This window comes from Triticum dicoccoides, chromosome 3A (assembly GCF_002162155.2).
Source record: "Triticum dicoccoides isolate Atlit2015 ecotype Zavitan chromosome 3A, WEW_v2.0, whole genome shotgun sequence".
In the NCBI taxonomy this organism is placed as follows: domain Eukaryota; kingdom Viridiplantae; phylum Streptophyta; class Magnoliopsida; order Poales; family Poaceae; genus Triticum; species Triticum dicoccoides.
In genome coordinates, this window is record NC_041384.1 from 676,999,472 (window position 1) to 677,015,440 (window position 15,969).

Sequence of the window (15,969 nt, forward strand, 5' to 3'; positions counted from 1 at the left end):
GCTTCAACGCAATTTTGGAGTAAGAAAAACTCACGGCCAAACTTCAACAAGAACAACTCAAGTGGCACGAAGAGCAAGCAACGTGTAAGGACTTGCTACAATTGTGGCAATGTGAGTCATTTTGTTGCGGAGTGCCCATATGAGAAGAGGAAAGACAATGGTGGCAAGCTCATTCGAAAGGACAAAGCCAAGTCTTTCCCCAACAAGAGCAACTTCATCAAGAAAACCCCTCACAAGGCATTGGTGGTTCAAGAAGAGTACCATGAGGATGATGATGATGATGATGATGGAGATGGTGAGTCAGTTGCCATGGCCTCCGTTGCCATTGCAAAAACTCCACGACTATCTCTCTTCGATTCACCCAATGAGAACATCACCGCCAAGTGCCTCATGGCTAAAGCCACCAACAAGATAACTCCCAACATCAAAACTACCATCATTAATAATCCTTCCTTGACGGATTGCATTGATGAATGTGAGGGATCTAATGTGGAGGAAAATGAGTTTGAGTCCTTTATGGGTAAACTCAAGGGTAAATCCAAGAAGCATTTTGTTGCTCTCTTGGAACAACTTGGTGAAGCCAATGACGTGATCGAGTCTCATGAAGATACCATCTCCAAGATGGAGGGGCATAGTCGTGACTATGCCGATGAGATTTCGGATCTTTCCAATGCTCTTGAGGAAGAGCGTGGTCTTCGTTTGGCTCTTGAGGAGTCACACAACGATGATCATGCTAAGTTAAAGAAAGACTTTGATCATGCTCTCGTGGTTTCTCGTGTGCTAAACTCCGAGAAGGCCAAACTTGGGGCTGATCTTGCTAGACTCAAAGAGAAGTTTGATCTACTTGACAAGGCTCACAAGGTCTTGAAGGGTGCTCATGCTAGCCTCAAAGAGTCTCATGATCAACTCCAAGTAAAGCTAACCAAGGAGAAAGCCACCTTTCCTCGTATGATGTTAATTGATAAAGCAAATGCTACTAACCCGTGTTGTGAGCATGTGCATCTTGTTGAGGAGAACGCTAAGCTAAAGGTGCAACTTGAGAAAGGTCTTGTGTCTTGCATACAAGGCGAGAAGAGCCTCAACGACCTCTTGACCAACCAAAACGGAGTTGTGGCCAAGGAAGGGATTGGGTACGTGTCCAAGTCTAAGAACGAGAAGAAGAATGACAAGGCCAAACGACCTCCTCCTCTCAAGCAAACCTCTGTGAGGGAGGGTGAGGGTGCTACTAAGGAGAGGGAGAAAAACTCCATGAAGGGTAGTGATGCCAAGAAGGGAAATGCTCCCCTTCCCAACAAGGTCGACGACTTTAACCCTTCTTATGTGTTGTGCCGCGCTAGAGATGGGCATGTTTATGCCAAATTTGTTGGTTCTCCTTATGAGTACATTGAATGGTCTATTTGGGTTCCTAAGACCCTTGTTACTAACATAAAAGTACGCATTACAAAATGGGTACCTAAAACCAAGCATTGATCTCTTGTAGGTGTTTGCTTCCGGTGGGGGGTCATGGTTACTCGATAGTGGAGCTACTAATCATATGACCGGAAGCAAGGACTTGGTGGTGGACGTGCAAAAGATTCCATCCATGCCCACCAATGTTGAGTGGGGTGATGCCTCGTCTTCTAAGGTATTGGGACTCGACAAAGTTGTCATTTCTCATGATCTTACGATCGACAAGGTCATGGGCTTTGCCACTTTCTTTGATATTGATTCCGTGGCCCTCTTGTGGAGCAAGACTCTTAAAGTAGCCTTTGTTGGGCATGTCGAGAATGGTCTCTATGTGATTAACTTTTCGAAGCGACCCGCTAAGACCGCGACATGCCTAATGGCAAAAGTTGACGTGGGATGGCTTTGGCATCACCGTTTAGCCCACGTCAATATGAGATCTTTGCAAAGTCTTCTCAAGGGGGACCATGTCCGTGGACTAACAAATGTTAGTTTTGCCAAAGATCGTGCTTGCAGTGCTTGCATCGAAGGAAAGCTACATGAGAAGGCTCACCCTCCCACGACTATCATCTACTCGAAGAGGCCTTTGGAGATCCTTCACTTGGATCTCTTTGGAGCTCCATCCTTTGATATTCTTGGGGGTAGAAAGTATTGCTTGGTGATCGTGGATGACTATTCAAGATACACTTGGGTATATTTCTTCAAGAGGAAGAGCGAGACCCAACAAACCGTCATCGACTTTACAAATGAAGCTCAATGACAACACAATGCAGAGATTTTGACAATAAGAAGTGACAACGGCTTCGAGTTCAAGAACTACACCTTGGATAAGTTTTTGAGTGATGAGGGAATCAAGCATCAATATTCCGCACCTTATACCCCTCAACAAAATGGTGTAGCGGAGAGGAAGAACCGGATGCTGATGGATGCGGCAAGGACCATGATGGCGGAGTTAAAGTCTCCCTACAACTTTTGGGCCGAAGCCATCAACACCGCGTGCCATGCATCTAATTGGCTCTACCTTCGCAAGGGCTTGAACAAGACTCCATATGAGATACTCACCGGTAACAAGCCCAACCTCAAGTACTTCCGAGTGTTCGGGTGTAAGTGCTTCATTCTCAAGAAACGTGTTCGTTTGTCTAAATTTAAGGCTAGAGTGTATGAGGGCATATTTGTTGGTTATGCTACAAACTCTCATGCTTACCGTGTTCTCAATAAGTCCACGTGACTTATTGAGGAAACGTGTAACGTGGAGTTTGATGAGAATAACGGCTCCCAAGTGGAGCAAAGTGGTACTTGTGATGTAGGTGATGGAATTCCTCCCCAAGCCATAAGAAGAATGGGTATTGGTCATATCCTACCCATTGAGGAACCCCTTGTGGCCGAAGGAGAAGGACAATGTTCTACTCAAGTGGAACCTTCACCAACCGAAGACGTACATGCTTCCGAAGAACAAAGTGAGGGCCCTCAACCTCAAGAACAAGACCAAGGGCAAGATCAATCTCAAGATGGTGTTGTAACATCAAGTGATGCCCAAGGTCAAGCTCCCTCCTCCGAGCAAGTTCAAGATCAAGTCCCACGAGATCAAGAACAAGCTCAAGACGATGCTCAAGATGATCAAGTGACCACTCCTCGTCTCACCCCCGAGGAGGAATTGGAGCGTCGTGCTGCCAAGGTTGCTTCCAAGCTCTCCACCAAGGATCATCTCATGAAAAATGTGCTTGGAAGCTTAAGAAAGGGGGTAAGCACTCGTAGACAATTAGCAAACTATTGTGAACATCACGTGTTTGTCTCTTGTATCAAACCCCACAAGGTCTATGAGGCGCTCGAAGATCCGGATTGGCTCAACGCCATGCATGAAGAACTCAACAACTTCGAGCGCAACAAAGTGTGGAGATTGGTGCCAAGACCGACGATGAACCACACTGTCATTGGAACCAAGTGCAAATTTAAGAACAAGCAAGATGCTCATGGGATTATCATTCGCAACAAGGCTCGTTTAGTAGCACAAGGCTACTCCCAAGTCGAGGGTATAGACTATGGTGAAACCTTTGCTCCCGTTGCTCGTCTTGAATCCATTCGCATGTTGATTGCATATGCTTCTCATCATAACTTGAAGTTACAACAAATGGATGTGAAGAGTGCTTTTCTTAATGGTCCTATTAATGAATTGGTTTATGTCAAGCAACCCCCCGGGTTCGAGGATCCCTACTTTCCCGATCATGTGTATCAACTCGATAAGGCACTCTATGGCCTTAAACAAGCCCCACGTGCGTGGTATGACCACCTTACCGAGTTGTTACAAGACCGTGGTTTTGAAGTTGGGCTAATCGACCCCACTCTTTTTACTAAGAAGGTAAAAGGGGATTTGTTTGTGTGCCAATTATATGCTGATGATTTTATCTTTGGTTCCCCTAACAAAGCTTTCAATGAGGATGCCGCTCTCATGACCTCAAAGTTCGAGATGTCTTCCATGGGAGAGTTGAAGTTCTTTCTCGGGTTCGAAGTGAAGCAAAGGAGAGAAGGAACTTTCATAAACCAAGCCAAATACACTCAAGACATGCTTAAGAGATTCAAGCTAAGTGATGTCAAGCCGGCGTCCACTCCCATGCCCACCAAGTTCCACCTTGACATTTATCCCAATGGTAAAGTGGTGGATCAAAAGGTATATCGCTCCATGATTGGCTCCTTGCTTTGCCTTTGTGCATCTAGACCGGATATCATGTTGAGTGTGGGAATTTGTGCACGGTTTCAAGCCGCACCTAAGGAAAGTCACTATGTGGCGGTTAAATGAATCTTTCGATATTTGGCTCATACCCCAAACTTTGGCTTATGGTATCCAAGAGGAGCAAATTTCAAGCTTGTAGGTTATTCGGACTCGGATTGGGCGGGAGACAAAGTGGATAGGAAGTCCACTTACGGAGGGTCCCAGTTTCTTGGTTGCTCTTTGGTAAGTTGGTCTTCCAAGAAGCAAAGTTGTGTTTCTCTCTCGTCCAAGGAAGCGGAGTATGTGGCTGTCGGTAGTTGTTGTGCACAACTTTTATATGGATGAGGCAAACTTTAAAGGATTATGATGTCACTTGTGACAACGTGCCTCTTTGGTGTGACAATGAAAGTGCCATCAAGATTTCCCTCAACTCGGTGCAACACTTCAAGACAAAGCATATTGAGATTAGGTATCACTTCATCCGGGATCACATTAGGCAAGGGGAGATCATGCTCAACTATGTTGTCGGTGTCAAAACCGGCGAATCTCGGGTAGTGGGTCCCGAACTGTGCGTCTAGGCCGGATGGTAACAGGAGGCAGGGAACACAATGTTTTACCCAGGTTCGGGCCCTCTCGATGGAGGTAAAACCCTACGTCCTGCTTGATTAATATTGATGATATGGGTAGTACAAGAGCAGATCTATCACGAGATCAAGGAGGATAAACCCTAGAAGCTAGCCTATGGTATGATTGTTGTGTATGGAGTTGATTGCCTACGGACTACAACCCTCCGGTTTATATAGACACCGGATAGGGTTGGGGTTACATAGAGTCGGTTACAATGGTAGGAGATCTTGAATATCCGCATCGCCAAGCTTGCCTTCCACGCCAAGGAAAGTCCCATCCGGACACGGGACGAAGTCTTCAATCTTGTATCTTCATAGTCCAGGAGTCCGGCTGAAGGTATAGTCCGGCTACCCGAACACCCCCTAATCCAGGACGCCCTCAGTAGCCCCTAAACCAGGCTTCAATGACGACGAGTCCGGCACGCAAATTGTCTTCGGCATTGCAAGGCGGGTTCCTCCTCCAAGTCCTTCATAGAAGATTGTAAACACCAAGAGTAGTGTCCGGCTCTGCAAAATAAGCCTCCACACATTGCCATAGAGAGAATGATATTAACACAAATCAAATCTGCTGACGTATTCCGCAGTGCGTCATCACACTACAGCCAAATCCTTTACTCGAATCGTTTTCACTTTTCCACCTCAACGTGTTTTGCGAGGCAGTTTCCTTGGCGTGTCTTGTCAAAGTAGAGATCGTGTGCCCCCCTTTTACGGGATTCTCATCAATACGGACGTGGGTAACCCAATCATGCCCGTTAGCATGTTTTCTCGATTAAAGGCGAGTCCCAAACGGTTACGGGGAGGGCTCCTGGTATTTAACCTCTTATAAAGAGACCAGGGCCTTACTCCTTTTCTCCAATCCCAAAACAAGTTCGCCCGTCGCCTCGAGTTCCAACACCCTAGGCTCCAGATTCCGGGCACCTCAGACCTTCGACAATGTCCGGTTCCGACCTTCAAGGCCGATGGATGCCCTCCTCCGTTATGGAGGAGGATGTGCTAAAGTTGAGAGAGGCTAAGTTCTTGACCGCCAAAATTTCGCACAGGTTGCCTGCTCAAAGGCAAGCTATCCCCAGTCCCCGGCCCGGTGAGAGCGTAGTGTTCGTGTCTCACTTCCTTTGAGGGTTAGGTTCCCCGATGGATCCCTTTGTGAGGGGACTGCTGTTTTATTACGGGCTGGAATTCCACGACTTAGCTCCGGAGTCCATCCTCCATATCTCCTCGTTTATCATTGTATGCGAAGCGTTCCTCCATGTTACCCCTCACTTCGGATTGTGGCTCAAGACTTTCAAAGTGGAGCCGAAGATGATCAAGGGACGGCACGCAGAGTGCGGAGGCGCTTTTATAAGCAAAAATGCTGATGCTCCATGGCCCGAGGGCTCTTTTCAATAGGAGCTAGGCTTGTGGCAACGAGAGTGGTTTTATATCACCGCTCCCCGGAGCACCAAGTGGGTGGCACTTCCTGCCTTTCGCTCGGGTCCCCCACCACGGCTAGCGTCATGGGTTAACAGAGGGTTAGATCGGGGTTTTCCCAAAGACGTGCCCTTGTTACAGGGCCGAATTAAGGATCTCTTGGAAGGAGACCTCAGCTTGGTCAAGGTGACACAGGTCATGCTGATTCGCCGAATATTGCCCGACAAACGTCGCCCCCTTCGCCTGTGGGAGTTTAATCCAGAGGGACCGCGAGCTCTCCAGAACTTTATGGGCGCAACGCCCGCGGAGATGTATAAACTGTTCTTCGGATCACAAGAGATGTGTCCGGATTTAACCGAGGATGCAGACCTAAGCTGCAATCGCCCGGATACTCAAGTAAGCAACCTTGTGCTCGGACCTTCTATCCGTATAATTGTCATAAACTTGCCCCTAAAAGAGCCGTCCTTTTAAACAGGAGTGGATAGCAAAGGCAAAGATGATCAGGTGTCCGGCTCCCCTTCCTGAAACCAGGCCGGATCTCGTGCTGGTCAGGATGCTGGAGATAATGCCTTTGGAGGGGGAGGACAAGGAAGCTATGGCCTCCTCGAAGGAGGCTGCTCCGAAGGGAGGAACCAACAATTCCTCTCCTAAGAGGAAGAAGAGAGCCGCCTCTGACGACCCGGAAACCATGGCCTCGAAGCGGGGGAGAAAATCCTCGTCAGAGGGTCCGACGCCGGGGAGTTCCTCGGCCGGACTATGCCCTCAAGGGGATCAGCCCTCCAGCGAGCCGTAAGTGGAGAAAAGATTTTCCTTTTGAGGGATGAGGGGAATCCTTGATTTATATCTGAGAAGATTAACCAAACCTTTACCTTGTAGCTCGGACCTCAGCCCTTCTCAGCAGAGCTCGTCTTCAGGGGATCTCATTCCGGAGATGATGGAGAGCGGGACGCCTCCCCCTGCCGTGCCGCCTAGCGAGGCGGGCGACCCTGAGGTGTCGCCGTGGAGGGTTTCTCCAAATCCAGCAGGGGCGGAAGGTGGCTATGCGGCCCCCCGAGGTTCTCCGCGTCCGGCCTTCGAAAGAGGTCATGGGACGAGCCCGGCACCGTCTGGTGCTCGGCTGGAGGAGCTAAAGATTCTGCTGGGGCAAGCTTCTATCTCAGAGGAGCACCGCGCATTGATGGGCACGGTGATTGAAAGGATTTCATCCGTAGAGAGCGGATTATATGAGGCCGTCAAAAGTTTATTGACGGGTTTCGAGGTACATTAGATAATGTATACTTTTGTCAGTTGCGCATGAATAAGATACGCCCTGTAGAGATAGTAGCCCCTGAGACTCTGCGCATCGTCAAGAAATGAAGGCACGCGGAGGATCATAATCCCAGGTCTAAGATGTCGCCTTTGAATGTAGGCGGCAGGGTGTCCGGAATCGAGCCGAACTGACGATTTTGCCGAACTAAAGCGGCAACTGGACGTGGCAGATGCCGACATCACGCTTGTCAATAAGCGGCTTGATGAGGCTCAAGGTATGTAATTCCTCGGGCGGCATCAGGTAAGAACAGTTTTATGCCTGTGTCTTACGATGTGTGTGCTTGACGCAGATGGTGCGGCCGCCGTGGAGAGTCTTAGGGCAGAACTTGCCCGAGCTAAAGAACAAGCCAGCGAAAGTGATGCGGCCACCAGGAAAGCCCTTGAAGAGCTGAGAGCCGAACAGGCTGCTCATTGCCGAAGCAAGGAAGAGATGGCCAAGAGGGCCAAAAAGTTAAAAAGCGCTACAGACAGTTGCAGACTTCTTGAAAAAGAAGACCAGGCGAAACAGATAGACTTAGAGAAGGCCGTTGCCAATGCCAAGGACGCGCGCTCTGCGATGAGAGCTGCGAAGAGGAGCTGCGCCAGGCCGAACAGATTGCGGCTGGAAAGCCCTTTATGTTGCGAAGGAAATTTTGCGATCCGAAGTTTGCTCCGTTGGACCGGATGTGGAGTGTGGAGGATACCTATCTGGATTTGGCAGCGAGTGCTGCTGATGTGACCGAACACTTTCGAGATCAGAAAGATCGCGAAGTGGAAAAGCTTTTCTGGTCGCAGTTTCACAATCCAGAGTGTCCACTGGCAGTGGACGATCATTTGGCTCAATGAGCCAAACTGAATAGGTTGTCCGGACTCGCCATGAAGTACGTCATGGGTCATCTGTGGCCGGGGAGATCGGAGCCGAAGAGTTATTTCAGCTTGGTGCAGCAATTCCTTGACGTGGTGCCGCGTATTAATGCAATGAAGAGGTCAGCGTGCATAGAGGACGCAAGGATGGCTCTTTCCCGTGTCAAGACATACTGGGCAGAGATGGAGACCACCGTTGTTGTGTCTCGAGATTCGGACAAAAGCCGAGTACCCTCCGAGCACTATTTTCAGGAAGTCCTTGAAGGCGCTCGTGTAATAGAGACGCAGTGCTCGAAAGATGCTATGTTATGATAGCATATGTAATTATAAAGTAATATTTTGATAAACTGTAGTGGCCTTTTTATACTTGTGCCTTCAAGTATTGGGAACACCTCCTGTGCGGCCGTTTTAAGATATATACAAAATCTGAAAGATGGCAGTCGTTGGCTTCAGCCCCCACGCACATAGTGCGGGGGTGCTCGCAGAAGACGCATTTTCACACTTAACCCAACGTCTTGGTCCTACAAAGGAGGTGATAGCGCAGCGGGCCAGGCAACCGGACTATAATGCTTTAACACTTTCACTTAGCCATAGGAGCTTGACAGTGAGACTATTTAGGTAGCCCCTTGGTGGCGACTGCGCTCGCCTGAGTTCGGGGCGCGTATGTGCCTGACCGGGAAGCGGCCCTTCGTTAAAGCGGAGGAATCCGATAGATTCCGATAGGTCCTCGAGTGGCTGACCAGTCTCACGCTACATCATGACAGTCAGTTTTCGGCTTTCTCTACTGAGGTGCTCGCCCGGCCGAACCGGGGCACAATCGCAGTAGTTCTCCTGGTGCTACCTTAGCCGATAGAGCGGAACATAAGGTAGCCGAACTCAGGAGCCGGGCAACCCAACATTTGACCAAAGACATGATTCGGAGCTGATGCATATAATGCCAAAACTCGCGACGCCGAACACTCCCTAAGGTGTTCGGTCTTTATGAGTGCGGGCGAAACAACACTCTTTATTAAAAAAGCCCCTAGTGTCCAGGTACGTGCAAAAATTCTAACGTGGCCACATGCCAAGACGTCAGCCTCCTCCTTTGGTTATATCAGAAAAAACCAGGGGATGTGTAGCAACAAGAGACAGTAAAAAAGGTTTACGCAGGGTCTTAATCTAAAAAGAATCCTTTAGGACGGGTCCCTACTACACGTCTGCGCCTGTGTCTCCGTTGTGTCGTATCCTGGACGGGCGCCGCGCGACGTTCATCTATAAAAGAGAGGAACTGAGTTGAAAACGGGTCGTGCCGAAAAAGTTTAAAATAAACAAAGTATAAAGTAAAATATATAAGATTGAGCTTTATTGTCTCTTATTGTATATGCGTGGAGCCCCTAGTGTGGGGGTATATGGCCTCTAGGCCTGCATCAATGATGACTTTGCACCGAACTTGTCTATCCGCGTTCATGGTCTTGAATGACCTATTTTGAAGTTTTTTGGCCGGTGAGGCCATTTTGCTGTGGGGCTGTCAAAGCGGCCGCACAGTCCTCCGCTTGGGGAGGCGCACTTTAGTGCTTCCCCTTCAAAGAGATGATGCCTCGTGGACCTGGCATCTTAAGCGTAAGAGATGCACAATGCGGTATTGCATTAAAGCGAGCGAAAGCTTCGCGTCCCAGTAGTGCTTGATAGCGCCTTGAGAACGAGACGATATGGAAGGTCAGCTTTTCACGGCGGGGGTTATCGGCAGAGCCGAATATGACTTCGAGCCGGAGAAAACCCATACAATGGGTGTCCGGACCAGGTATTACCCCTTGAAAGGAGGTTTTGCTGCGGCGGATTCTTGCTGGGTTTATCCCCATGTGCTGGATTGTATCCTGATATATCAGGTTTATTCCACTGCCGCCGTCCATAAGGACATTTGAAAACTGGAGTCCACCAATTATTGGATCGAGTATCAAGGCAGTCCAGCCTACATTCTTGATATTTCTAGAATAATCTAGCTGATCGAAGATGATCGGTTTTGACAACCAGTGGCAGGACCCTTTGGGGATGGGCCGTGTGGTGCATACCTTTACGGGTGCCGCATGTTTTGTTATGTGAAGTGAGTTTACTGTTTTTACTTCTTGTGGGAAGTTCTTTTGTTTCCTGGTGCTCTGCTTTTGGGGTTCGTCCTCGTCTTCGCTTGGTGTGTCGAGCCCCTTGTGTTCGGCATTGAGTCTGCCGGATTGTTTGAAAACCCAACAGTCTCTGTGGGTATGGTTAGCAGGCTTCCCGGGAGTACTGTGTATCTGACATATCCTGTCCAGGATTTTATTTAGGTTGGATGGATAGTCCCTGTTATCCCGGGGGGGGGGGCAATTTTTCCTGATTTTGTCGTGAGCCTTTGAATCCGGCATTGACTGCCGTGCTCTTCGGACTTTTGTCCTTAGTCCAGCGACGGTCCTTGTTGCGTCGCGGTTTTCCGTTTCCATCCCTAGTTTCGGATGTACTTGGGTCGCTGGGGCTGCACCTTGCCAACCAGCTGTCCTCCCCTGCACAAAAGCGGGTCATGAAGCTTGTTAGTGCGGCCATTGTTCTTGTCTTTTCTTGGCCGAGGTGTCTGGCGAGCCATTCGTCTCGGACGTTATGCCTGAAAGCTGCTAAGGCTTCGGCATCCTGGCAGTCGACTATCTGATTCTTTTTAGTGAGGAATCTATTCCAGAACTGCCGAGCTGATTCTCCGGGTTGTTGAGTTATGTGACTAAGATCGTCTGCATCTGGAGGGCGGACATAGGTCCATTGAAAATTTGCTCGGAAAGCATCCTCGAGCTCTTCCCAACTTCCAATTGTGTTTTTAGGAAGGCTTTTAAGCCAATGCCGGGCTGGCCCTTTAAGCTTAAGGTGTAAATATTTTATGGCATGGAGATCATCTCCTCTAGCCATGTGTATGTGGAGGATATAATCCTCGATCCAGACTCCAGGGTCTGTTGTTCCATCATATGCCTCTATGTTTACGGGTTTGAATCCCTCTGGAAATTCATAGTCCAGGACCTCATCGGTGAAACATAGGGGGTGTGCGGTGCCCCTGTATTTGGGTGTGCCCGATTCTGATGATGGCTTTATTGCATTGCTTACGAGAGCTTGCTTTCTTGGCCCATAAATGGACCTAACTGGGCCATGATGCGAATCTTTAAGTGGGTCGCATGCTGATTTAGGTGCGGCGCCGCTTGCCGCTTTATGGGGTCATCTATCCGACCGTGTGGCTTTCTCATTTTTTGAATGCGAGGGCTCTAAGGCCTCTTCGTCGAATTCAGGAAGTAGCTTTCTTTTCGGATAGCTTTTAGTGCGGCGACTGTCGCCGTGTTTATCTGCGGTATTGATTATGTTGCTCCATCTAATCCGGAGTGCATCTTCCGCTGTTTTTAGCTTCCGCTTATGCTTTTTTAGGCTGCGTGCAGTTGCAACGAGCCTCTCGTGGAGATTCTTCTGCTCCATAGGTTTATCCGGCGTGAGGTTGTCCGGAATGCCGTTTTCGCCGGAGGAGGGATGTTCGGTTTCTCTATCCGTGTTGCCATGTTCGGACGGTTGCTCTAAGGCCTGCTCATCGTCTACCGACTCGTCCTACTCTATGGCTGGGTTTTTGTCGAGGCGGGGCTTGGGTCAGCGTTTACGCCGACATTTTGATTGCTTTTCGGGGGGTCGATCTCCCGTTCCATCCCCTTTTTCCTCGTTGTCGCTTCCTTTAGGGGCATCCACCATGTACACATCGTGAGATGAGGTGGCTGTCCAATGCCCTATGGGCGTTGGTTCATCGGTATCTCCCGCATCGTCATCCATGCTGTCGATGTCTCCGGAGTCGAAGTTGAGCACGTCGTTTAAATTGTCGACAGTGGCTACCAAGTGGGTGGTGGGAGGGCTTTGAATTTCTTCATCGTCCGTATCCCATCCTCGCTGACCGTAGTTCGGCCAGGGCTCTCCTGATAAGGAGAGAGACTTGAGAGAGTTCAGGATATCGCCACAAGGCGAGTGCTGAAAGATGTCTGTGGCGGTGAACTCCATTATTGGCGCCCAATCGGATTCGATCGGCAGGGGCGCGGGGGGTTCAGAGTCCGGAGAGGAGTCTGGATCCTTGGAGTCGTGAGTCGTGAGTCACGCGAAGTGTGGGGCCGGCGTTCGGCTCGATCGCCTTTGAGATCGCAGCCCCCGAGGTGACGTGCAATCGCTCATCCTCGATTGACACAACTGGCTCCGAATTAAGGGTCAGAGCTGGTGCATTTGCGGCCTCCGGGATACTGTTCGGTGACAGAGCTAGATCATGCCCCACGAGACAGTGCGGCATGCTTGGTTGTGGCTTGAATCCGTCGAAGATCAAATCTCCGCGGATGTCTGCCATGTAATTTAGGCTTCCAAACCCGACTTGATGGCCAGGGGCGTAGCTTTCGATCTGCTCCAGGTGGCCAAGCGAATTGGCCCGCAGTGCGAAGCCGCCGAAGACGAAGATCTGTCCGGGGAGAAAAGTCTCAGACCGCATCGTTGTTGATGATCAAAGGAGCCATCGGGCCTAAAGGCGATGACACAGAGGAACTCTCAATGAAAGCACCAATGTCGGAGTCAAAACCGACGGATCTCGGGTAGTGGGTCCCGAACTGTGCGTCTAGGCCGGATGGTAACAGGAGGCAGGGAACACGATGTTTTACCCAGGTTCGGGCCCTCTCGATGGAGGTAAAACCCTACGTCCTGCTTGATTAATATTGATGATATGGGTAGTACAAGAGTAGATCTACACCGAGATCAAGGAGGCTAAACCCTAGAAGCTAGCCTATGGTATGATTGTTGTATATGGAGTTGATTGCCTACGGACTACAACCCTCCGGTTTATATAGACACCGGATAGGGTTAGGGTTACATAGAGTCGGTTACAATGGTAGGAGATCTTGAATATCCGCATCGCCAAGCTTGCCTTCCATGCCAAGGAAAGTCCCATCCGGACACAGGATGAAGTCTTCAATCTTGTATCTTCATAGTCCAGGAGTCCGGCTGAAGGTATAGTCCGGTTACCCGAACACCCCCTAATCCAGGACTCCCTCATATGTCAACAGTCATGATAACCTTGCAGATATCTTCACGAAGCCTTTGGATGAAGCAATATTTCGCGAGTTAAGGCATGAGCTAAATATCATTGATTCGAGCAATGTGACTTGAACCCTTGCGCACCCCACCTCACTCAACTTGTTGTCTAGTTTAGGTGTAGGCATGAATATAGGGGGAGTGTTGTTCTCTCAATGAACTTTCCCTCCCCTCATAATGCATAAACTAACCAAACTCTTTCACATTATCCATTTCTTTATGGCACTTGTGCTTTAAAGATGAGTGTTGGTCATGGGCCCAAGGTTAAAATCTTCGCGGCGCCATACCTCTAAACTCAAACATAGGTGGCCTAGGCCACCGTCCTCTCTTGGAGAGGTGTGTATCTTCTTTCTTCTTGTCGGTTTTATGTGTGTGTCTTTTCGTTTTGTCTCGGTTTCCGCTCGTGTGTTCTGTCCGGTTTGGTCGGATCTTTTTGCGGCAGAGCGGTACTACCGCTGCGTGAGCAGTACTACCGCTGACAAGCGTCAAGCAGTACTACCGCCCACCCAGCGGTACTAGCGCTGCGGGGCGGGCGACTAGGGGGGGGTTAAGTCGGGGCAGGGGGAGTTGCTTCTCCCCCATACCCATTCGCCCCCACTCATCTTCTTCATTGCTCCTGCAACCTCTCGCCGCAGGAGGGGCCCGATCGGCCGCCGTTTTCGTTCCGTCCCTCTCCATTTCCTCCGGTGGAGTCGATCCCCACCTCGTCCTTTTTCCATGGATGCCGGTATTGCCCCCGTTCTCGTTCTCTCTTTTCCTAGATCTTGCATCTAGTTTTTATGGGCAATAGGCATTGTTCTTCTTGTCTTTTAGCTAAGGCAAGGCTTGAGTAGGATGGATATGGCTTCTAGGCTCTGAGGATTGAAGTTTGGTAGGCTTATTTTTAATTTGGCATCTCTGGTAGTGCCGGATCTAACCACGGTAGTGAAGAACCGCCGTTCCCATCTGGCGCGGTACTACCGCTCGCCTCGAGCGGTACTATCGCTCCAGCGGTACTACCGATCCTGTTTCATGGTACTACTGTTGGGGCGGTACTGCCACTGGTTGGTCGCAGTACTACCATTGTATGCCCAGTTCCTTCTTTTTACTACCACGCTTTGATCCTTGTTGTTTTGTTTGGTGGCTTATGCTATTTTCTTTTGTGTGTTTCTTCTAGTCGTGTGTTTGGTTCTAGGTGATGATCATCCTGAGCAGCAGGTCCGCCGTGTCAACCCCGGGCATGCAACGTCAAAGCGCTACCGCACCTCTGAGCCAGCAGGTGGTTCCTCTAGTACTCAACCACCACCCGCAGGCGCAACCTCAAGTGCTCCACCACCACCTCAGCATTCGAAGAGATCCTCCAACAAGCCAAAAGGAAAGACCATCACTGAGATGACTGCCAAGGAGTTTTGGGAAAAGCGTCGCCGCAACCCCTATGAGGTAGACCAAGATCCCACTTTGGTCAACCGCCCATTCTAGAACCGCTTTCAATTTGCCATCTATTTTGATGTGATCAAGGCTAAGAAGAATCTCTATGTTGATGTTCGCTCCATCGACACGGATGCTATGGAGGAGGACCCTGAGTAATTTGGCGAAGCCCTTCAGATGTGTTCTCAGCTGAACATTCTCAGGATCATGCAATTCAACAAGGATTTTGATGCAGATTTGGTGGCTCAATTCTTTGCCACTGTTCATCTTGGAACTGATGCCGACAGGATTCTGACTTGGATGACCAATGGCAAGTTGCTTTCCGTCAAGTGACAGGCCTTCATGGAGTTACTTGATGTGGAAGATCACGGGCTTGAGACTCCAATAGGCTTCCGCCCTCACTGCAATGCTACATCCACTCACAAGCAAGCCCTTTGGCCCTACTGTACTATGAAGGTTCACCCAGTGACTAAGAAGGAAACCTATGAGCTGTCTTCTTATCTGGACATTCTTCATCGTGTCTTCCGTGAGACTCTCTTCCCTCGCATCGGGAATCTGGATATGGTCCACTCCTATCTCGTGGACATGCTTCTTTTCTGCCAGCATGAGAAGGAAGCAAACACTGGAGAGAGCCTGGATATTTCTCATGTTATGTGGTCTAAACTTCTCTCTACCGTTTCTAAGCGCAAGTGCCCGATATATGGTCCATTCATCATGAGGCTCATTGAGAAGGCCTGGGCACGTGTGTATCCTAGAGTGATGTTGGAAACTGGAGACTTGGTTTCTCATGAGATCAAGCGTCTGAGGAAGAAGGACAATTGGGGAACCCCAACGCCTAAACTCGGGGGTCCATCTACTGCTACTGCTGCCATGGAGACCGAGGGTGGGGCTGCAACTGATGATCACGAGGAGGACTTTGGGCCCTCTAGTGCAGAACCTTCTTGGGCAAAGAAGCTTAAACGCAAGATGAAGAAGCTTTTCTGCATGGAGTCTCATGGTCAGTACATGACTCATGTGGCTGAGAAGCAGGCCAGGTGTGCCACAAGGAGCTCATGCATCACCTGGGTGCGACCGTTGCCAGCGGTTCTGAGGGCCAGATCACTGAAGAGGAGGAATGGATCCACCAGCATTGCCCTTGGACCG